General features: G+C 40.6%; 1 protein-coding gene, 1 long non-coding RNA gene and 1 pseudogene across 2 annotated transcripts in view; 2 read left to right on the forward strand and 1 right to left on the reverse strand.

The window, feature by feature from the left end:
- The window catches only part of FRMD6 (FERM domain containing 6), a 231,859-nt gene that overhangs the window by 8,678 nt on the left and 200,345 nt on the right, over positions 1-22,836 (forward strand). The gene's annotated exons all lie outside the window — the stretch shown is intronic.
- Positions 1,304-22,368, reverse strand: LOC144320081 (uncharacterized). The gene is made up of 3 exons (XR_013385664.1): positions 22,125-22,368; positions 21,256-21,368; positions 1,304-1,488 (listed from the first exon to the last, which is right to left on the reverse strand). It is a non-coding gene; the product is annotated as an uncharacterized LOC144320081 (long non-coding RNA).
- LOC144321391 (U6 spliceosomal RNA) lies at positions 18,313-18,413 on the forward strand (annotated as a pseudogene).

The following is a 22,836-nucleotide window of genomic DNA, read 5'->3' on the forward strand; positions in this document are numbered from 1 at the left end:
CGATGCTGCGTATACATAAATGGTTGTGAGCCTCACATACCTTAAGTACCCTGAGTTGGAAGCCTATCCGGTGAACAATGAAGTGAGCTGTTTCTAGGTTAATTTATGTTGAGAGTGTCAACAGTTTCAGAAATGTTGGCTTAAATTAGGAGGCCATTTTGATCTTTAATGTTGCAAGGATTTTTGCCATAAATACTTATAAGAAATTTGCTAGCTTCTCGGAGTGGCTGTCATTAAGGAAGCTGGTGCTTCAGAGAGCTTCTCTTTTCCTCCTTCCTAGTGTAAATCATTTCCTCTGTCCCCAAACTCTAACAGCTTGGGCTGAAAGTGGTGCTATTGCTGAAGAAGAGACTGGAAATGGAAATTCTGAATCTACCCATGCCCCATTCCTTTCTGCCTTACTTCTTCATTTGAGGTGTTTACATTATCTTAAATGAACAGTTTTGGGGGGTTTTGGGACATTTCTAGCAGGAAATATTCTAAAGCATTAGCTATGATTTATCTTGTGTAATTTCAGCACTTGATAGGAGCCATTTATTCCCATGTTCTGCATTCCTGGTTCTCTGACCAAGTGGATGGAATTCGGTTATGTTCTTTGTGCTGCCTTTCTATGCTTTGGATTCCTGGTGTATTTAAGAAACCTTGAATTTTTTTGACTTTTAGCTAATTATATCCATATCTGGAAAGGGGGAAGTCATGCAACCTACAGCAGTGATACTTTCTATGGAGGAAATATGGCTTTAATTAAAGTATCTTCTTTCTAGCCAAGTCCTTATTATTGAAGTAATAGAGGTTAAGTTTGTTCATTCTTTGGTTTTGGTAAGGGAAGTGTCTCTATTGTACACTCCTTCCTGATATACTGTGAGATGGAATATGGGGTAGCCTTTGAAGCAGCTTGCAGAGTGGATAGTTCCTGATCCCGTGGGTCCAGCCAGAACTGTGTTACCAGATAGCTGTAGCCACTTGTGATTTGAGATCACAGGAACAGAGAGTTTGAAGGGAGCCAGTGAGAAAAGTAGACATGATTAAAAGAAAAAAAAAAAAAAGAACAATTTCTGGGCAGGTCAGAGTAAGGTTGTCCTTGTTCTGGAGATGAGCTGGATTGTTAGCTGCTAAAAAATGGGAGCCGAGAACTGACGCGTTTCTACCCCAGCATGGCTCTTAGCAGCACTTTTTGTCTTTCTAGGTAAAGATTTATTAAGATGATGAAGAGAACAAGGGAGGCTAAAATTACCCAGATTTGTTTTATTATGTTTTCATTCAAATTTAGACAGCAGCTGTCTGTCCTTTTAATTGAGCTGTTCAAATCATAGCTAGGAAGCCAAGCAGCCAATGGCATGGTGCCACATCCCGTGTTCCTCTTTAGGTCCTGGGGCTTATACCTGGCTCCTGGAAGCAGGTCTCAGGTTGCAGAGCTCTGTCTGAAGGCAAACTCCAGTGACAAATCTGTTCTTCCAAGAGCTGATGGTGCTTTTGCATTTTGGATCTCTAGCAAGGAAGCAGAGCCCCCAACACAGAGGCAGGGGTGGATGGTACTTTATTGGTATGACTGGAAAGAGTTCAGAAAAGCTTTTTGTCCCCCAAATATCTCCTGCCCATTTGCTACACGAATAGGGAGTCATTTTTGTGTGTGTGACTAATACCCTTTTCTAAAATGCTTGTCATTGGCACCAGAAGATAGGTAGCTTAATTTTCAAAATTTTTTATGAACTGGCTGCATGAAATCCATTCTTTCTCATAACCAACTAGACACTTCTGAGGGAAGGGAATGGGGCTTATGGGTCAGGGACAAAGATAAAGAATAGAATACAGGGTGGCAGGCCTGGGTCCGAGTAAGGGAAGGACTCCTGGAAATCATTGTGAGGATTCTGAGTGCTAATGATTCCCCAAATATCCATCCACAGCTATAGCCACAGCCTCTCTCCAGAGTCCCAAATCCATACTGACAATTTCCCTTGGATATACCCATCTGAAGTCCAGTGGGCACCTTAACTATAGCAGATTCAAAATTGAATCCTTCTCTTCTTTTTTGCTCACACTTTATGTGCTCCAGGGTTTTTTTTTTTAATATTTATTTATTGGACAGAGAGACAGAGAAAGAGTACAAATGGGAAAAGTGGCAGGCAGAGAGAGAGAGAGAGAGGGAGAAGCAGACCTTCCCACCCCCGAGCAGGGAGCCCGACGTGGGGTTCTATCCCTGGACCCTGAGATCATGACCTGAGCATATAGCAGATGCTTAACTGACTGAGCCACCCAGGTGCCCCATGCCCCAGGTTTTCTTGAACTTCTCCCCTACTTCCCCTACTTCCCTACCCAGTCACCAGTCCTAAAAATTTTGTCTCCTCCATCTCTCTGCTCCATGGTCCCAATGCCTCTGACTTTCAGCTTCTACACACAGACAGTTGCAATAGGTATTTAATTGGTCTTTCAGCCTCTCTCTCTCTCTCTTTATTTCCTCCTTCATACCACTGCCAGAATTAACTTGCTGTATATAAATCATATCACTATTCACCCCTAAAAATCCTTCCTTTAAGTATCTGCTGTTGCCACAGAATAAAATCTGGACTCCATAGTGTAGTGCCCAGAGCCTATCTCAGTCTGGCATCCTGCCGATCCTATCTCCTTGCCTCACCGGAACACAGCCCTTTGATTTTGATTATGCTCTATCTTCTGTGTTAAATAACCTTTCCCACCATTGCATCAAACCTAGCATAAATACTACCTCCTCTGTGAAGTTCTCTCCTGCTCCCCAGGAGCAGGCTGCCCCTTCTTCCCCCGGAGTACCCTACATTGTGCCACTGTTGTAGCGTGGATGTTGAGTACAGCACCTACATACAGGGAGTGCTCTATTAATATTTATTGTTGAATGAGAAAGACGCTGGTGGGAAAACATCTACAAGAGATGACAGACGGTGCCAGAGGGAGGAGAGAAAGCACTGAACACCAAATTAACACAGCAAATGAGGTATCATTTACAACCATCAGACTGGAAAAGGTGAACAAGATTCTTCATGCCCAGACTCGAGGGTGGAATAAGAAAATGGGCAGCTCCATTTGCTTCTGGAAGGATGGAATATTGGTGGAGACTTCCTGTAGGAAAATTTTGACAGGGTGCATCAAAGCTTTTAAAGATGATGGAATTTGACCCAGCAGCTCCATTTTGAAGAATCCATCTTAAGGGATGGATGAGGATTCAGTGATGTTAATGTAATGGAATGTAAAGATCCTATTTCTACCAGCAATAACATAGTGATATCTAAAATGTCTAACTAAATAAGGCAGTTGTTGAAATAAACCACAGCACATTTTTATCATGGATTATTAAACAGCCATTAAAAATGTTAACATGGATCTATACTTATTACCATGGAAGGATAGTATGTGTGACCTACTGTAGAGTGAAAAAAGTTGGTTCTAAAAATATACACATACTGTGGAGATCCCTGGGTGGCTCAGCTGTTTAGCGCCTGCCTTTGGCCCAGGGCGTGATCCTGGAGTCCCAGGATTGAGTCCCGCATTGGGCTCCCTGCATGGAGCCCGCTTCTCCCTCTGCCTGTGTCTCGGCCTCTCTCTCTGTGTGTGTCTCTTATGAATAAATAAATAAAATCTTAAAAAAAAATAAATAAAAATATATGCATGCTGTAATCTCATTTCAAAGTATTAGCATAGAAAAAATCAGGAGGAATATACAGTAACATATCAACCGTGCCTATCCTGAGTTGGTGGTATTCTTTACCTTTTTCTATGTTTTCTGAATTTTTTGGAAACTAATCAGGAATTAGTTGTATGGTGAAGTGCATGCACATAAATGTGCAAGCACACACTCCCAGAAAGGTTATTCCATTAGTAGAACAGAGAAAGCTTCTGCTGGTGGGTCAGCCAGCTTACCCTCATTACCAGTTCCCAGCTCCATAGCAGCCTCAGGGCAGCCTGGCTGCAGCATGTTTAAGGCAAGAGAGGCAAATATATCTCCATCTTTTCTGTTAATATCGAAGTTAGCCAAGAATCCTTTAGAGGATATTTGGAAAACACTTGGAGTTAAATCATCTAGTGACCGCGAATAATTCATGGCAATAAACCTTCCTAAAACTCTACTATTAGGGAAAATAATTTTTGAAGGTCTCCCCATCAGAAATCCCGTCTGGCTGAGCTAAACCCTAGCAGGAAAGCTGGCAGGAGCTGTAGAAGCTGATGACCCTTCTCTCTTCTCCCCACCAACACATTTTAGATCATAGAATGCCTGCTAATTTCCAATTCAATTAGAAGTACTCCGGAGTGAGTGTTTGTTGACAACACCACCCAGGGGGAGCTGGAAGGGGTGGGCTGGCATTGCCATGGTGACAAGGCCTCCAAATACAGGATCCAGGTTGTGAGGCAGCAATGTTTGCTGCAGGATCACTCCCCAGTCCCACACTGCTGCTTGGTCAGACCCCTGGGCCAGACAGGAAGTCAGGAGCCATTCTTTTCATGGTGCTGGGGAACTGGGTTACTCGGCCCTCCATGCTGCTCTGTGTCCCTTGAACAGGCCTGAGCCCTAGGCCCACAGGTGGGAGCCACCTCCTCCTTTGCTACTTCTGCCCCTACCTTGTGGCCACTCAGGCTCCATATTGGACCCTGTAGCCGGCCTCTTCCCTCTGTAGCACCTCAGCCCTTCCTGTTGCTGTTTCAGTCCCAGAAGGCCAGGGCAGTGAGTGGTCAGAAGAGCACGGGGCCTGCTCTGTGCTCATGGTGTCCCGCTGGGTGACCCAGGCTGGCCCTGCCCAGTGTTGCCACTTCAGGGCTCCCTCCCTGTGGCTGCCCCAACTCATCAATCTGGAGGCCCCAGAGCAGCACTGGCAGCAGTTTAACCAGAGTCTGTCCCCAGAGCAAATTGTCTGGGAGCTCTGCCAGCTTGTGAAGAAAATCTGCTTTGTGAACAGGGGAAGAAGCCTCTTTTATACTTTCTGCTAATCACGTTATTCACATAAGAGAGCTCTTCGTGCTTCCTTCCTTTCCCACAAGCCCCTGCTTGTCCAGGAGCCTTGAGGAGACCAGAGGGAAAAAGTGAACAGGTGGTGAGCGAGCGATTGTCCAAAATATGAAGGAAATGGTAAAATACACGTTCTGAGAAATGATTCCACTTCTCAGAAGGCTGAAGTATTTTAATAAACATACTTTCTCAGAACAGAATTAAAAAAAAATGTTTATCCTTGACTGGAAAGTTTATTGTGGCCCATTATAAGCACTCTTCCCCTTCACAAAACAAATAGTAGCATGAGTTATGTCTTAAAAAACAAACTGTAATTAATGGCTCTTGCCTGCAAGGTAGATTGCTCTGTGATGTCTCTAAGCTGGTTTGATTTTCCCTGCCTCGACTTGTCCCTTCACTTTTGTCCTTTCTCTCTCCTCTCATCCTCTTTCTTCTGTCCTCAGTCTTTTCCTTTCTTTCCTTCCCAGCGTTCCTTATCTGAAAGAGTTAAGTAGAGACCCAACAGCTCATGTACAACAATAAAAGAATGAGACTTTTATGTTAAATCATATTTAAAAAGTCAAGATTAGATGAAAGACAACCTTCAAGTAATGAGTTCAGGAAGTTATGCACTTGACATCATTGTCCACCATTCTTCACAATGTTTATACAAGTCCTCATTTGAAATTACCGTTAGGGTTGATTTATAAGGTGTGTGTGTGCACACACACGATCTGTATGTAAATTTTGTCCTTTCTTGATTATGTTCCTTCTTCCTTAAATCGGGCTATAAATGACAAATTCTAAATAGGAAAAAAAAAATCACTCCAGAAGGACCAAGACTTGCCATCAATAACAATACACAGATATGTATATATTTTAAATAAGCCCTGAGGATGCTCCCAACAGAGACGGCCCAGAATTACTTTGTGAAAACTGAGCAGCAATGTTCGAGTCAGACATAGCACCCAAAGTGGCCATTAGGGAAGATGGTTTTTCCTTTGGGTATATCAGCTCTGAAAAGTTGGATGCTGTTTATTTTTATTCAGCCTTGTGGTTGAGTAGGGAGCCTCTTGTGACAGGTGTGATGTGCACTAACATTTCTTGAGTGCATTCTCTGTGATATGCCAGGCTCTGTACTGAGAATTTTATGGGCAATATCTCGTTTAATTCTCCCAACAGCCCTGTGAGAAAGCTGAGGCCTTGGGAACAGGTAACTGACCAGGGTCACATGGCAGACCTAGGATTTGGGCCCCCTTTTCTGACTCATTTACCAAATCACCAACCTGAGGTGGGTTGTTTCCTTTATGCTCCTAACCCATCTGGTCATTTAGAGCATCAAAGAAGACACTGCATGGAAACATGGTAGCTGCTCAGCATTAAATAAGTGAGTTTTCATGTCTGTTTTTGTACAGCTCTTTCTCCTTAGCCCTCAGTATTCTCATTACATATGTATTTTTTTCAGGAACTTCTCTATATTTTCCCTAAAATAATAATGACTTCTAAAAGATCCAAGAATAAAAATAAATAAATAAATAAAATATCCAAGAATATTTTATGACTACAGATTTTTGCGCTAGCCAGTGGCTTCCTTGGTAGATGTTTCTCACTTGCTTCATAAACAATCTCTGTAGAAAGATTTATCATTGGCCTACCATGAGCAGCATACATTGTTTTCTTTGTAAACCTTATAAGAAATCTTAGTACATACACATGCGATATTATGGCTTCACCAATTCCATCAAATATGCCTGCAGTTGGTCTTAACCAGAAGTTGGAAATCTTTCTTTCCTTTGGGAATTTACCTCTGTGGTCAATACCTGAAGGATCGATCTTTGCTGCCTTCTTTAATTTTTGCATTTTCCCACAGGCCTTTGCAGTGACAGAATTATCTCTGACCTTTCTGTATGCGTGCCCTGCTCTATGCCTTCCTCCTTTCCTCTCTGCTTGGGATCCCCTTGAGAGTGTGCCTGGATCTTTTCTTTCTTTCTTTCTTTCTTTCTTTCTTTCTTTCTTTCTTTCTTTCTTTCTTTCTTTCTTTCTTCTTTCTTTCTTTTTTTTTTTTTTAAGATTTTATTTGTTTATTTGATAGAGGGTGAGCAAAAGAGAGAGAGCACAAGCAGACCAAGGAGAGGCAGGCTCCTCACTGAGCAGGGAGCCAGATGTGGGGCCTGATCACAGGACCCCAGGATCATGACCTGAGCCAAAGGCAGATGCTTAACCAACTGAGCCACCCAGTGACCCCAGATCTTCTCTTTCTTTTGGCTTTCTCCATGCACAATAGCCCCAAGTGCATCTGCAGAGCTGGTTGGCAAAGACTGTAAACTTAGCTGCTTTATTCACTTGCAACTCTGTCTTAAGCCCCTCCAAGAAGCCCCACTACTTCTTAACCTACCTCCAGGTAGCTGTTTCCAGGTAAACATAGTAAATGAGAAACTGATATTCCTCCAACAGAATAGAGGCAGGGACAGATTTTACAATCACTGACGATATTTGGTTTCTAACTATAGGTTGTTGGTTTTTTTTCTAATAAATCTTGGTGGTAGTTATATTAACCACTTTCAAAAAAAAAAAAAAAGATTGTGACAGACTTAAATAAGATATCATACAGGCCAACGACCATCAACTAATATAAAGAGGAAGGTAATTCTGATAATATGAGTAACAGCTTTGATCACGAAGATTCTTCTGGATTGTGTGATATATCAGGATAACACATTTTAAATTGTAAGGGTCTAGGGGCACCTGGGTGGCTCAGTGGTTGAGTGTCTACCTTTGGGTCAGGTCGTGATCCCGGGGTCCTGGGATCAAGTCCTGCATCTGGTTTCCTGTGGGGAGCCTGCTTCTGCCTCTGCCTCTGTCTCTGCCTCTCTCTGTGTGTCTCTTATGAATAAAAAACAAACAAACAAATAAATAAATAAATTGTGAGGATATGCCATTATTAATGGGAAAGATGAATACCTTTTGTAGGTCATAGAACATATCACCTCATGAGCCATCAGTGTTTATGATTGGGTGATAGAATAATGTAAGAGATTAGGGAACCCCATATGTCATCATTTCATAGGTGGAAAAATCGAAACAGTAAGAAGTTTCTTGGGAGAGAAAAAAATTGGTTAAAAGCTAGGATTAATATAATAGTTCTTCTAATTAAGTGATAAATTCATTTTATTCTTTTCTTCTAGTATAACTTCATAGTGTATATATGCATAGGAATCATATGATCCTTTCAATCACTTTAGTACTCTTTAATATAATTCTAGAAATGAAGAACATTGAAGTTTAGATTTTGCCTCTATGATAAACTCAGACACTATAGTCTCGCCACTCTATCCTTTAAATGCCTCATCTCTAAGGGTTTTATATGGAGCTGGGGGTGGTGGACAGATAATAATTACTCATGCCAAGGTGTTGTTGCAATTTAATTAATATTCATAAAGCACTTGGAGATCCTCAGATGAAAGGTGCTCATCCAAAGAACAATTATCTTATGATCTCTCTCATGTTCCTGCTCCAGGTTTTTTGGCCAAAGTGGAAGGGGTTAGTTAACCTAGAACTCTGGGAAGCTCTGCTACCAGAATTATGATGAAGCGTGTAGACATTAAGCTTGTCACCCCTTGTGCAGAGTGATGGTTTATTTTGGGTTGCTGAAATGCTGCTGCAAATCACTGTGTCCTCAGGAGACAATGTCATATCATCAATCAAGCCTGCCTCTGGGGAATTTTCTGTCTCAGCAACTCCTGTCCTTAAAGGGGGCTCACGCAAGGAAGGCACAGCCTCCTCCTGATAGTTGGTGTAATGATTCATTTTTTTCAAGATAGATGAAAGTCTTCAGGATGCAGCACAAATGGGGGAATTCCAGTAGCCACGGGGGAGAGAGACTGGGAGAAAGAACAGCCTCTATGTCCCCTGCTTGATTCCTCATTTCCAGAACCCACCCACTTCTGGTCATGTGGCCAAAATGAAAGAAAAGCAAAGATCGAGGCTCAGTAGTGAGGTGACTGGAGCTGTCATAGAGAGGACTCCTCCCTTTGTTGCCACATTGTCTCCCGGGATTGGCCACAGCATTGCTGACCACTGAGCACCTGGAGGGCCTCCGCTTCCTCCCCAGCACTGGGCACTGATGTGTGCTGGAAAAGTAGCCATTCGCAGGCCACTGGGGAGGCTCTCTACCTGCACTCTAAAAATGAGGAGTGTCCAGTTCAGTTCTGCTCTGACAAATACAGTGAGTGGGTGGTGGTGCGAAGGGGACCTCTGCTAGACTCTTTCTAAGTGTCCCTACAGAACCAACTGTATCAGAATCACCTGAAGAATGTTCTGATTCTGAGGGCCTGGAACTCTGCATTTTAACAAGCTCCCCACGTTTCTCTGAACTAGCACAATACCCTGAACCACTCCTTGTTGAGACCAGTTTCAGCTAAAAGTTTGGGTCTAATAACCCAAACATGCTAGATATTCTGATTGCCTGAGAGGAGCCATCCCTGTCAGCTGGCATAATAGGTGGCTACTACATCTTTTGAGAAAATGTCATGTAAATTACTCATCAGAGAATACTAAGGAATGGATTCCTTTCACCGTCTTCTCAGCCCAAATCCACAATTCTGTAACATATTAAACACCTACTGCAAATACCCTATGCCAGGTCTTTCTTTGTAATGGTTGCTTTGGCTTTACAATGTAAAATCTGGTTGGCAAAGGCTTGGGCAAAAGCTCTTATGCTCCAAAGAAGCTGGTACTCATTTAATCAATGTTCTCAGCTACTTCCTGAATTTATATTTTTAAATAAGGAGTACCTGTCTATCATCAGGAGCTTTTTCTAATGACCTGGAGTCAGGCCTGGGTATCAGCCATTTAAACGATAGCTTAGTCTTTGACCTAGATTCAGGTGTATCTGAAGTTCTATGTTCTCAGCCTTTTGTTTATCCCCTGCCTTCCTCATTTATGCAAGTCTAGGCCCTGGCATTTCCCTGGCTGACACCTCTCTCTCCTCTGTAGTCCTGATTGGAAGCAAGCAATTTAAGCTTTCTCAGTGCCCATAATAGAGAGAACTTAGGCTGATGATGGAGCACTAACCAACTGTGGGATATCAGAGAAGTTACACAAGCTCTCTGAGCCTTAGTGGCTTTATTTGTGTACATGAAAAGAATAAACCTTACCTTGTTGGGATTAAATTAGATAATGTATGTTAGTATCCTGCCTCATACTTGGCACATCATATAATGTCACGCTCATCATCTCTGGCCTCTACTTAGACTCCTTTCCCCACGTGTCCCTGCCTGCTCACCCAACCCTGGATGCAGCCAGTACCCAAGCATGATACGGCTTGGGTAGATATATAGAGAGGGAGATCATTCTTAAAGCACTTCTTCACCCTAGCATATTCTTTAAAAGTCATCTCTCTCAGTAGTTTTTAAGATAAAGTGTTAATAAAAGCAGGTATTAAGACTATGATGACAAGAAGAGAAAGGAAGCAATATGAGATGTAAAATATGTGGGGTGGCTAGTTGTGGGTACTACTTTTTTTTCTAGTCTGTTTTCTCTCTCATTAACCAATAGCAGAGTTTTCATGTATACCCTGAGTCCCTGACCCTCTGATTCAACCATAGTGGTGTCCCTACCTCCCATCCTAGAACCTTGTTATGCCTGTTTTCTTAGTTGTGCTACAAAATGGAAACAGAGCCTTACCTCACACTCCCCCTCATTCAGTCCCTTCATTTAGTGGTCTAGTTCTGATAATGAAGCTCTCACTTTTGTCCCATTCCAAGTCACTCCACCCCACCCCTGTTCTCATCATTCAGATTTTAGCTCTGCCTTTGTCGCATCTCTTAAGTGCTGGTTCTGGGACATACCTTAGTCTTCTTCTACCACTCATACCTGCCTATCTCTGACTAGGCCCTTTGCCCAGTAGCAGGGCCTGTGTTCTCCATCTAAGTTTTTCTTAAATTTTGAGGGAGTGAGAAAGAGCACACGTGCATGTGTGCACTTGAGTGGGGTGGGGGTGGGGGTACAAAGGAGGGCAGAGGAAGAGGGAGAGAAGCAGACTCCCTGCCCGGCTAATGCTGAAATCATGATGCTCAGACAACCCTGAGATCATAACCAGAGCTAAGATCAAAAGTCAGATGCTAAACCAACTAAGCCACTCAGGCGCCCCTCTCCATCTTTTGATATGCCACTGTCTGACTGCCTGAATTTTAGTATATCTGCTGTCCAAATTCTCTATGGCTGGGCCCCACCTACCTATTGAGCCTCTACTTCTAAAATAACTGGTGCTCCATCTGTAGGGAGGTATTCATGCTCCCTGGACATGGTATCTTGGTCTGACAGCATCTCCACTATCACTTGGACCTACCTCCCACCATCTGTCTTAACCTTAATAGTAAATTTGCTCCTCCTTACTGCATGGTCTTCAGTGTTCAGTTCTAGTCAGGATATCAACTGCTTGAAATAGGCAGCCAATGACACAGAGAGATGGTTGTCAGGAGACAGAGTAGCTGAGTTGCTACTCATGTTTCCAAGGAGACCCATCCCCTTTATACTCAAGTAGCTGCATTAAAGAAAACCATCAGGGAGGCTAAATTTTTACCATTAAATAGCATAAAATCTCTTTACTGAGAGCCTAGGCAGTGGAGTTTGAGGAAAAGCCAATTGCTAATACAAATAGAATGTGAGAAGCTTTAGATCAGCAGAGCCTTAAGTATCAGGAGGCTGGGATACTTCAAAGCAGCGACTGCTGTAATGCTTTTGACTCATGGGTGACACTTTCTAACCTTCTAGGAGGTCACTGTTCTGATCACCACTCTTAAACGTCAGGGCTGTTTGGCTGCTGTGCATCTTAACTTCATCTTTTAGCCCTGAGCCAGGCTGCACTATTGGGGAGATGGGAAAGTGCTCATCTCTGGGAGAGAACATGGAAATTTCCCCCCTGCCAAAGGTTTGGCTACTGGTCAACCTGGTGCCATGGATTCCCTCTTCTAAGGATTAAATTCAGCTATTATGTATCCCAAGATACCCTCTTTAAAAAGCAAAATGTGTTCCACTTGAGTAATAGTTCCTCAATTTGCAGGAACTGGATTTTAGGTTAACTCTTTGCCATCCAGGCAGTTAGACACAGGGCCCATTTACAGGGGATTAGTAGGAGAAGAGTGTAGGCATGCACTTATTCAGGTGTCCACTCAGGAATACAGCTCAGGAATAGAAGACATCAGAGATGCAAAGGGGCAGGGCAACCAGAAGCCAACACACAAACTGGAACCTCCAGATGCCTTCAAAAAGAAGCAGGGTGAGGATGTGTGTGTGTGTGTGTGTGTGTGTGTGTGTGTGTGTGTCTTTGAGAATGAGGTAAAATACTAGCTTTCATTGTCTATATTCATAACTCTTTAGTTCCTTGTCATCTTGGGTGTGTAAAAAAATTAGAAAGTGCTTGTGTTTCTCTAAATACAGACAAAATGGACATATTCTTAGTCTCAGATAAATATGAAAAGCTGTGGGCTTAGAACTTCATGTGTTTATTTTTTGATGGCACTTAGAATAAAATGTTCCAAATTTAACATTTAACAGAGAACAAACAAACTAACCCATTATGCAAATGGTATTATGGTTGGAGAGTCCGTAGGCAAAGGAAGATAGATGTATTTATAATTGCATTTTAATCTTCTCCACTGGAAACAATTCCTTGTCTGTTTTAAGTTGATGCCAATCTGAACTAAGAGATGGCGACTTAAATTTAGAACTTGGTCAAGATGGCTATCAATTGCTTTAACTATAAAAGATCTTGCAATTTTGTCTCCAAATTGCAATGTCATTTATAATTCCCTTTGTCATTACAGATAGATGTTGTGTTATAAAAGACTGAATGATGAGCTTTGTTGCATACTTTAATTATTATTTTTGTCATGAAAAATGCCTAAAATTTGAAACTGGGAAATAACAGGGGCAATTAAGGAAACAATCTGTAACTGATGTACTCATCCCTCTAAATTACATTTTCCAATAGTTATTTATAAAAGTTGACCAATCCAGTTTGGCTGTTTCCTTACATATAAGACCATAACTCTCCCCTGAGGAGTTTGTGGTCAGTCATTCTAACAGCATTAATGAGTTTTCCAATCCAGACCAGCTGGAATCAAAGCTCTAAAGTACTTTATTTTGAGCAAAGAATATACTACATGTCACACAGATATGAAAATTCTTAAAGAAGCATTAATAAAGAGAGTGTTTATCTTTCACATAGCTATTATAGAGGCCAATAAGAATGTAGAAATATAGCTGTTGGAGAAAGAGAGATTAAGTTGTATTTTTCTTGGTCATAGCTCTCAACCATTGGCAGGGATGATATAATCTCAAATTTTGCCCAGTGACCCAGCCACAGTCCTTGAATTTTCCTTCCTTTAGACCCAATTATGAAGCCTACAATTACACCATTGTCATTGAGGCAGAGGCAGACATACTTTACCTTCTGCAAAGCAATGGCCTGAAAATGTAATCCTGTTACAGTAGTAATGTCTAGCCATAGTCATGGTTGCCATTGAAGATTTTTCCCCAAATGCAAGCTGGTTTTCCAGTATGTCTTGATGTGATAACTCACAGAGGTGATGAATAACTCTGTGGAGCTCCTCCCAAGTTCCTGTCTACAACTATCAAGCACCATTGTCCTACAAGCATAGCAAGACTGAAATTTCTGAACAGATGTGCCTCAGCTAAGGAGTTCCTCTTGGACAGGTAAAATGTAAAAACAATTATGGAAGCTTCATCTGTGTAAAAGAAAAAAAATCAGTTCTGCATGTTCCAGCTAATTTCTTATAAAGTAGGGTTTGTATAGAAAAAAAGAATTTGAGGGTTCACAGAATCCAAGGAGCATGATTTCCAAGGAGGTCATTCCTATGGAATTACGTGAAGCTTTATATCAAAGCTTTGTTTTAAAAATGGAGTTTTCCTTAATACTGTTCAGAGCATACCATGAAGATACACTATGATAAGGATAATTTATCTCCTTTCATGACACAAAAAGGGATATTATTTAAAAATTAAGAGGAAAAGAGAAATGTAGATTTAGATATATCATCCATGGCACCCCATCAAGTAAGGGGGTTGTCCTCCAAGGGCAGCAAAAAAGAATATTAGAATCCAGCTAGCCTTTTTTTCTATTAAGTAGCTGTAAGATCTTGGGCAAGATACTTTCATTCTGTGAACCTCATTTCCAACTCTATAATGTGGAAGTATACTGATACTAATACCTCTTGTGGCTACCTCCCAGGAGTATTGTAAGGATCCAATAAGAAAAGGATATGAACCTGTTTTATAAACTGTACTAAATAATATGTGTTAGAGTAGTAGTCAGTTTTCTTCTTATTAATCATATCTCTGATATAATATAAGAAGAAACTAATTTCCCTGTGACCCTTCTCATTTTTGGGGTCCCATGTATTTTCTCCTGCTTTGGGAAATTTTAACTTAGGAAGCAAAATGATAGAATCCTCAATCTGAGAAGTAACTGATTTCCTAGCTAGGATCCTACTGGGAGATCTGGTTTACTTTATTGCTACCATAGCATGATTTTCTCTCGATTGGCTGTAGCTATTTGGTTATAGCTTTCCTATTATAGAAAACACTCACATTATAGAAAACAGAAAACTAGGCAAGCCAGCTTTCTCTGACACTTCATTCATGTATGCTTGCATACAATCATTCATACATTAACTACATTAATAAATACCTATATGCCAAGCACTGAGCACAGGAGAATGAATAAGATTCCTATCCTCAAGATGGCTTGTTGTTCCATTAAGAATAAACTAAAAGATTTGATATATGGTACACTAGGTATTTCTTGCTTTTCTGTTACAAGGCTTGGCATATGGTACATTTTAACAAATATTTCTAAAAGAAATGAATGAAACACAGGCCGCTAGTCTCCTTAGAAGAAAGGACAAACTCATTGGATTCTGGTATTGAGAGCCAAGGAAAGGCTTGAGTATTCTAAGTCAATATATCAGAGATTTCTACTCTTGAAATCTAGAACAGACTCAACTTTTAAATTACTTTTTCAATGCAACAAGGTCATGGTGACCCTTACACTGAGATGAAATAGTGTACTCCTTGCTGACTCATCCTGTAAAATGAAAAAGACATTCTGTGGAGAAGTATTGGGAAGAAAGGAAAGGAATGAAGATAGTCACTGAGGCAGAGACTCCTGGTAGCACAAAATTTGGAGATTTATATCATTGGTGAATCTTACGCTCGATAATCCCTGGGATTTTTTGCCACTGATACATTAGCAATCACTCAGAAATAGGCAGCATGAGTGACCTTGGCACAGCATTTTAAGAGAAACTCACTATACTCATTAGCAAAGTTTACTTGTAAACAGATATGCCTACCATGTTCTGTGGATTGGTATTGTCAAAAACATCTACTCTTTGAGAGACTGCATTAAGAAGATGAAAAGGCAAAGCACAAAATGGGGAAAAATATTCACAAAACATATGTCTGTCAAAGGATTTGTCTTCAGATATATGAAGATGTTTTATCACTAACCAATACAAAGACAATGAATTTAAAACTGGGCAAGAGATTTGACCAAATATTTCATCGAAGATATCTGTGAATGGCCACTAAACACATCTGAAACATTTTAACTTCATTGGTTATCAGGAAAGTACAAATTATATACAACAATACACCCACCGGAATGGCTAAAATTGGATAAGATGTGGAGCAAGTGCCCTCATACACTGCTTATGGGAATGTAAATTGGTGCAACCACTTTGGAAAAGAGACAATTTCTTATAAAATTAATCATATGTACCCTATGGCCCAACAACCTGACTTTTAGGTAATTTACTCAATATAAATGAAAATATATGTCTGCACAAATATTTACATTTGAATGTTCACAGCAGCTTTTTATTTTTTAATCTTATTTATTTATTCATGAGAGACACACAGAGAGAGAAAGGCAGAGGGAGAAGCGGGCTCCATGCAGGTAGCCCAACATGGGACCCAATCCCGGGTCTCCAGGATTATGCCCTGGGCTGAAGGTGACGCTAAACCGCTGAGCCACCCGGGCTGCCAGTCACAGCAGCTTTATTCTTAATTGCCAAAAACTAGAAACAACCCACATGTCCATCAAGAGGTAAATAAACATACAAAGTGTGATATATCCACAAATGGAATTAAATCCAGTGTTTAAAAGCAATGTACTATTTATTTATGTAGCAACATGGATAAATCTCAAAAATACTATGTCTATCAAAAAAAACAGACACAAAAAATGTACACTTTATGATCCCCAAAAGATAAATCTAACCTATCATGATAGAAAGGAGATCAATGGTTATCTGGGGCTGGGGGTGAGGAGGATGTTGTTACAAAGAGAGTTGAGGAAACTTTTGGAGGTAATACAAATGTTCTGTGTCCCTGACTGTAGAGGTAGTTGAAGACATAAACTTTTGATGGAACTGTATACTAACATAGGTACATTTTACTATATGTAAGTTAGAGTACTAAAAGGTCTATTTAAAAAACTGACATGATACATAAATTTACTAAAGTAGAACTACAAGGCATAGTATTTATATTATGAACAATTCATAGTAAAGTAGGTACCTTTACTAGTAGAATGTAAGAGCTAAAATAGGGTTGGAGTGCGTAATTTGAAGGAAGTGTTACTTGAATGTTCTTTTAATAATCATACTGATATGTCTCAGATGAAACAAAATGCATTTGAATCTTCAGGAAAAATGTACATATTTATGTATTTTATCTTCCAGTAGAAGTATATAGTCTTAAAAACAAGGACTACTGTCATTTTTATTTAAATTTAGAAAAGAATTTGGAAGAGAAACATTGATTTATTGATAGAGGTAGGCAGGTTAAGAAACTTAAATTCAAACAGCCCAGCCAAGAAGTAGGTCTTAAGCTCAGCCAAAAGGAGGAGGAGGAGGAGGAGGCAAAAAGAGCCTTGCAGGAGCCAACTGTTTTGAAATTATAAATTTTCACTAAAGAGATGCTGTGATATGATGGATTAGTCTCCCAGGGATGCCAAGTTCAATGAATTGCTCTGTGTACTTTGTAGACACAAATCCCAGGCTTGGCCCCATTTACTCCTTTTCTTTCCCCTGGAATATATCTTGGGTCTAAGCCTCACGTCTCTTCTATAGAAAACTCTGAAACGCCTTCACTCAGAGATGAGCCAGTCGAAGACAGAGACCCATGACCTACCTACCTTCCTTCCTGGACTCCTAACATTGTAACTGGCATGTGGGAAGCTTATATATATTGTAAAATGAAATAATCAGTTCTGAAATTCTGTTTCTCTACTTTCCTTTAACTGACCAAGACAAGTTTGTGAAAAGCAGAAGTGGTATTTATTTACTGTAAATGCTTATCTCTGGACAAATCATATTTTTGGTCCCATCTGGATTAAGCCCATTCATGTATATAGACTTCTCTGAGCAGTACAGAGAACTGACTTAACATGGAATTGAAATTGTGGAGTGTAGAATGAATGCTTTTAACTGTAGTAGTCATTTTAAATGTACTAGGATTAAAGGTCATTTAAATGACTCATCTACAGAAATTTAAAGTGAAAAGATGACATTCTTAATTTAGCTGTTCCTTAGATTTGTTCTTTAGTAGAATTTTAAAAGTGGCTTAAACACACCTCAGACTGATTTATCCAAGACCACTCATCAAATCAAAAATGGATTTGTATATAAAACATCTTATTTCTAAATGCCAGAAAATAATCTGGTCTTAACCTCAAAATTTTAGGTTATGAATGACATGCAAACAGTATCATTTTTAGTTACAGATTTTACATGTAGCTATTTTTATGTAAATACATAAAACCAGAGAGCAGGGATAGGGTAAAAGAACAAATGATGAGCAATTTAAACTTAGCCTTTGCAGATAGGCTTTACATTTTTCAATTAGCTTTGTCGTTTAGATTTCTGGCCACGATATTTCTGTTATAAAATCCCATGGCACCATGTTTTGGGAGTAGTAGCACCATAATGAGAATCCCTGTTTTCCTTTTTATGTTTTTAGAAAGTGCTCTAGGAAATAGAGCATGAATTTAAAATCCAGTCACACATATCTGCACCTCAGCATCATCCTAAAATCATAGGTTTGACAAATTTCCACAAGTGTGTCCCTTTGAGGATTTAGAAAGAGAATGCTACCCTTCCCCGAGAATGCTACCCTTCCCAAGATTGAAAATACTTTCTATTCCAGAAATTTCTCCAGCAACTAGAGAAAATTAGATTTGGCCTGAAGGATCAGACCAAAAAGAAATCCTGCTGTGGGCAAAGTTAAAATATAGTAGAAATTGAAAATGCAATATGTAATATAAAATTTTATGTACAATACTTCAGCAGCATGTGTACCCAGATTAAAAAAATACAGGAAGATTAGCATGGCACCTGTGCAAAGATGACATGCAAATTCTTGTATGCTTCTCATTTTACAAAAATAGAAGTTATAGATTTGATCTGCGTAGGATAAAAATTATACAGAAATACAAACACAATATAAACAGTAATTATCTTGGGGAATTAGGACTACAATTTTGAAACCTCTCTGTATTTTAAAAAATGTTCTGCAGTAGGGGTGTAAAAATTCATAATCAACAAAAAGAAAATAAGCATTTAAACACAAAATGATATGTTCATTCAAGCTATTTGACTACCTGAGTTTATTTATTCATTTTTAAAGGTTTATTTCTTTATTTCAGAGAGAGGGAGAGAGCTTGAGTGTGAAGGGTAGAGGGGAGAGAGAGAGAATCCCAAGTAGACTCCATGCTGAGTGGGGAGCCTATCATGGGACTTGACCTCACGACCCTGAGATTGACCTAAGCCAAAACCAGGAGTCAGATGCTTAACCAATTGCATCACCCAGGTGCCCCAGCTACCTAAATTTAAAAGCAGAGTTGACAAAAAGTGAATTAAAAACACTTTTTAACCTTTCATGCCTTAGAGAAATGACTTTCTAGTTATTTCTCTTTTAATTCTAGTATAGTTAGCATAGTGTTATATTAGCTTCGAAAGAGGAACCCTTGTGCACCATTGGTGGGGATGTAAGTGGGGCAAGCTAGTGCAGCCACTGTGGAAGCCAGCATGGAGGTTCCTCTCAGGCTTATTTTTATTTAATTTTTCCTTTTTTTTCTTTTCTTTTCTTTTTTAATGTTTTATTTATTTATTATTTAAATTAAATTAATTGACATATAGTGTATTGTTTTAGAGGTAGAGGTCAGTGATTCATCAGTTGTAAATAACACCCAGTGCTCATGACATCACATACCCTCCTCAGGCTTTTTAAAAAGGTTTCTTTCTTCACATGATGTTACACTTCTTGCTGCTTAATTTTAACCCTTAGACTATCTCATCCTGGTGGCTCTCTCTTCCTCTTGCCCCTTCCTTTTGTGCTCATTGCATTACAGTCACTGACCTCATTACTTTCAGCTCGTCTTACACTTCTTCTGGACTATTCACACACCCTCCCAGACACTTGCTTTATTTTTTTTAAGATTTTATTTATTTATTCATGAGAGACACAGAGAGAGAGAGAGAGACACAGACACAGGCAGAGGGAGAAGCAGGCTCCATGCAGGGAGCCTGATTCGGACCAATCCCTGGTCTCTAGGATCAGGTCCTGGGCTGAAGGTGGCGCTAAACTGCTGAGCCACCCAGGGATCCCCAGACACTTGCTTTAAAGGGAAGTCATAAAGTAGAAAAGATTTATTATTTTTGTTCTTTTTTTAAAAAAAAAGTTTTTATCCATTTACTTGAGAGAGAGAGGGAGAGGGAGAGCATGAAGGGAGAGAGGGGCAGAGGGTGAAGCAGACTCCCTGCTGAGCAGGGAGCCCCATGTGGGGCTCCATCCTATGACCACATGATCATGACCTGAGCTGAAGGTAGATGCTTAACCAACTGAGCCACCCAGGGGCCCCTATTCTTGTTCTTTTAAGAGAAGATCACATGCATCACAGAGAGACTCTCTGATAGGCACAGATTCTGCCTTCAGGAAGTTGAGTCTTTTGAAGATGGTTGAGTAAATACAAAAGTGCAAGTGGATGTTATAAGCATCACGAGAGGGGTGAGCTCAGAGTCCTACGGAGGACAAGGAAGGGGTCAAGAAGAAAGCTAAGGAGGAGGCGTCTTTTCTGAGACCTGCAGGACAAGAGGAGTGAGCTGTGTGTTTTGCACATGTAGTAAGCCGTAAGCTGTGAGTTGATCTTCCCCCAGCTTTGTCCCTGCTCTTAATAGAGACTGTCCTCTGTAGACTGAAATGGATAGTTAAATAGCTGTCTACAAACCAGACTGTCAAAGAGGCACACTGGGTGTTATATGCCACTGATGAATTATTGAACACTACATCTGCAACTGATAATGTACTATATGTTGGCTAACTGAATTTAAAAAGAGAGAGAGACACACACTAGAGAATAAGTACTTTGAGTTCAAGCAGTGATTTTCTTCAAAAGGCAGAGCAGCTCCTGTGCCTTGTTTGTCCCTTTCACCCTTATCCCTAAGTGCCTTGGACTTCCAACTGCCACCACTTCTTTATTTGAAGACTTCCTCTGGTGCCTGGAGCCTACTTTGTCCCATATGACATAGGCAAGAATGTTAGGGAATTAATGTCCTCCAGAAGCAGTCCACCACCATAGCCAATAGGAATTGGGACACAAATACCCCCGCTCCCTGGCTCCTTGCAGGGATGCCTCTGAGATGTGTGTTTCCCCAGAAATAAGCTCTGGTCGCCCATAGTGATAACTGCCTTTCCTTCCCTGTCACCTTATGGTACTTTCTTCATCTTCCAAGTAAGCTTCTCTATAAACCTCAAATCAGGGGCTCCTGGGTGGCTCAGTGGCTGAGCGTCCGCCTTTGGCTCAAGTCGTGATCCCGGGGTCCTGGATTGACTCTGACATTGGGCTCCCCGCAGAGAGCCCGCTTCTCCCTCTGCCTGTGTCTCTGCCTCTCTCTCTGTGTCTCTTATGAATAAATAAATAAATAATCTTAAAAAAATAAATAAACCTCTATTCTTTGCTGCAGCAACTGTGTCTGAAGGAACCCAAATTAAGATTCATGACCAAAGCACATTTGCAAACAAACAAAGCGTCACTTCTTAAATTGTCTCTACACTCCCTTCACTCTTCATCTGGATACTCTCCCTCTGTATGCATGTGTCTATCACAGCACTCAGCTTACCACTCGCTTGCTGCTCTGCCTCTCCCTTTGAATTGTAAGGGTTTTGAGACCATGGATTATGTCTCTCATCTCTCTATTTCCAGGACTTCAATAAATACTTACTAAATGGATTTCCTGTGAGCTTTGCAATCATTGTCCAGGGCAAATGTCTCGGTTCAGGATATTTTACAAAATGCCTGGTGAGAGGGACAAGGTGAATGAATCTGGAGAATGTTCTGAAAGAGAAGCAACCCGGAAAACTTTAACACAGTAAAATTTAACCCCTGCCCATGTGTAAAAGCACATGCATTACTGTGCTTCAACTTCCCTGTCTCTAAAGTGAGGATTAAGTAACACATGCCATGATTTAGTGTCGGAAAAGTGCTTTGAAACTTCGGTGAGGCTCTATACGATTAAAATAGTAGCCACTGTTCCATCATTTAAATAATCTCATTGGCAAAGACCATGCATTAATCATCACAGAGGAGTATTTTTATAGTCACTGAACATCTTTCATCTGAGAACATCACCATGGTTTATAAACATTAACTCAGTGTATTCCTCATGACAACATGCAGACTGGTCCTTTACATGAATTGATAAACCAAGGCCTGAAATAGCTAAACAGCTTGTCCCAAAACATCCAGAGTTGGGGCAAGAAACAGGTCACTATTAGGAGAGTTAGTAATCAAGAGATAGCCCTATGTAAATATTTGGGTAAATGAGGCAAAGTAGATCAGATAGGCAGACCCTTAAGGAAAATAGCTCTTTCTCCTTTCTCTGCAGCCTATAGAAGATGCGGTATCTAGAAAAATCTCCATGGACTAACAGGTTTCATGAATTATGAAAATGCTACAAAATATTTAGCAGTTGCTTTATGCTTGATTCTGTGCATCCAAGGATCCCCATTCAAATGTCCCCATGTATTTTATGCTCCTGACAATAAAAATAACTGTACCTTCCAGTCAGATAAAGAGGGAAGGCTGCTGTACCTTGAGAGAAGACAGATGGGTGAGGCATACATTCGGACGGCTTCCATTACAGTAAAATACGATCCCTTGGTCTCAGCATCTGTTCTGCAAATGTAGTGGGAACCTTTCATCAAGATTCGGTGGCAGGTTCACTGGTCAGCAGTGGCCAGTTCCTCTTGCGTATGCCCTGGTGTTGGCAAGTGAATTCCAACTTTGGCCAGTGGATCACCAGCCAAGAGGTGTGAGTGCTTTGTGGCTTACAGACACCAGCTGATCCTCAGCAAGTGCCAGTGTCAGTAATGTGATACGATCATGTGATACACAAAGCACTAGGAACACTAGAAAACTGGCAGATTCTCAGCTCTATCTGCTGTGCAGCTTTGGGAAAATCACTGTATCTTTCTGTTTTTCAAGCCCTCAGCTAAGTAGGAGTTTTAGCCAGATCTGTAATTCTTCATCTACAACACAAAACCCCTTCTGAGATTTCTCAGAAGCCACTAAAAGGGACCCTTGGCAGAGCACCAAGGTCCCCAACCTAGCTACAACCAACTGCCTCACTTTTTTTCCCCTCTTTTTTATATTGAGTGTCCATGAAGATTGCAATTGGGAAAAAAGGGGAAAAGGAAGGCTGTTTCTTACTCCAAAAAATTTTTTAGGAGTTTGAAAATCACTGGTAGCTAACTTTAGCTGCTGCTTTTCCTAACTTTGAAAACATAAAAGAAATCATTAGATA

Source organism: Canis aureus, chromosome 9 (genome assembly GCF_053574225.1).
Source record: "Canis aureus isolate CA01 chromosome 9, VMU_Caureus_v.1.0, whole genome shotgun sequence".
NCBI classification, from domain to species: domain Eukaryota; kingdom Metazoa; phylum Chordata; class Mammalia; order Carnivora; family Canidae; genus Canis; species Canis aureus.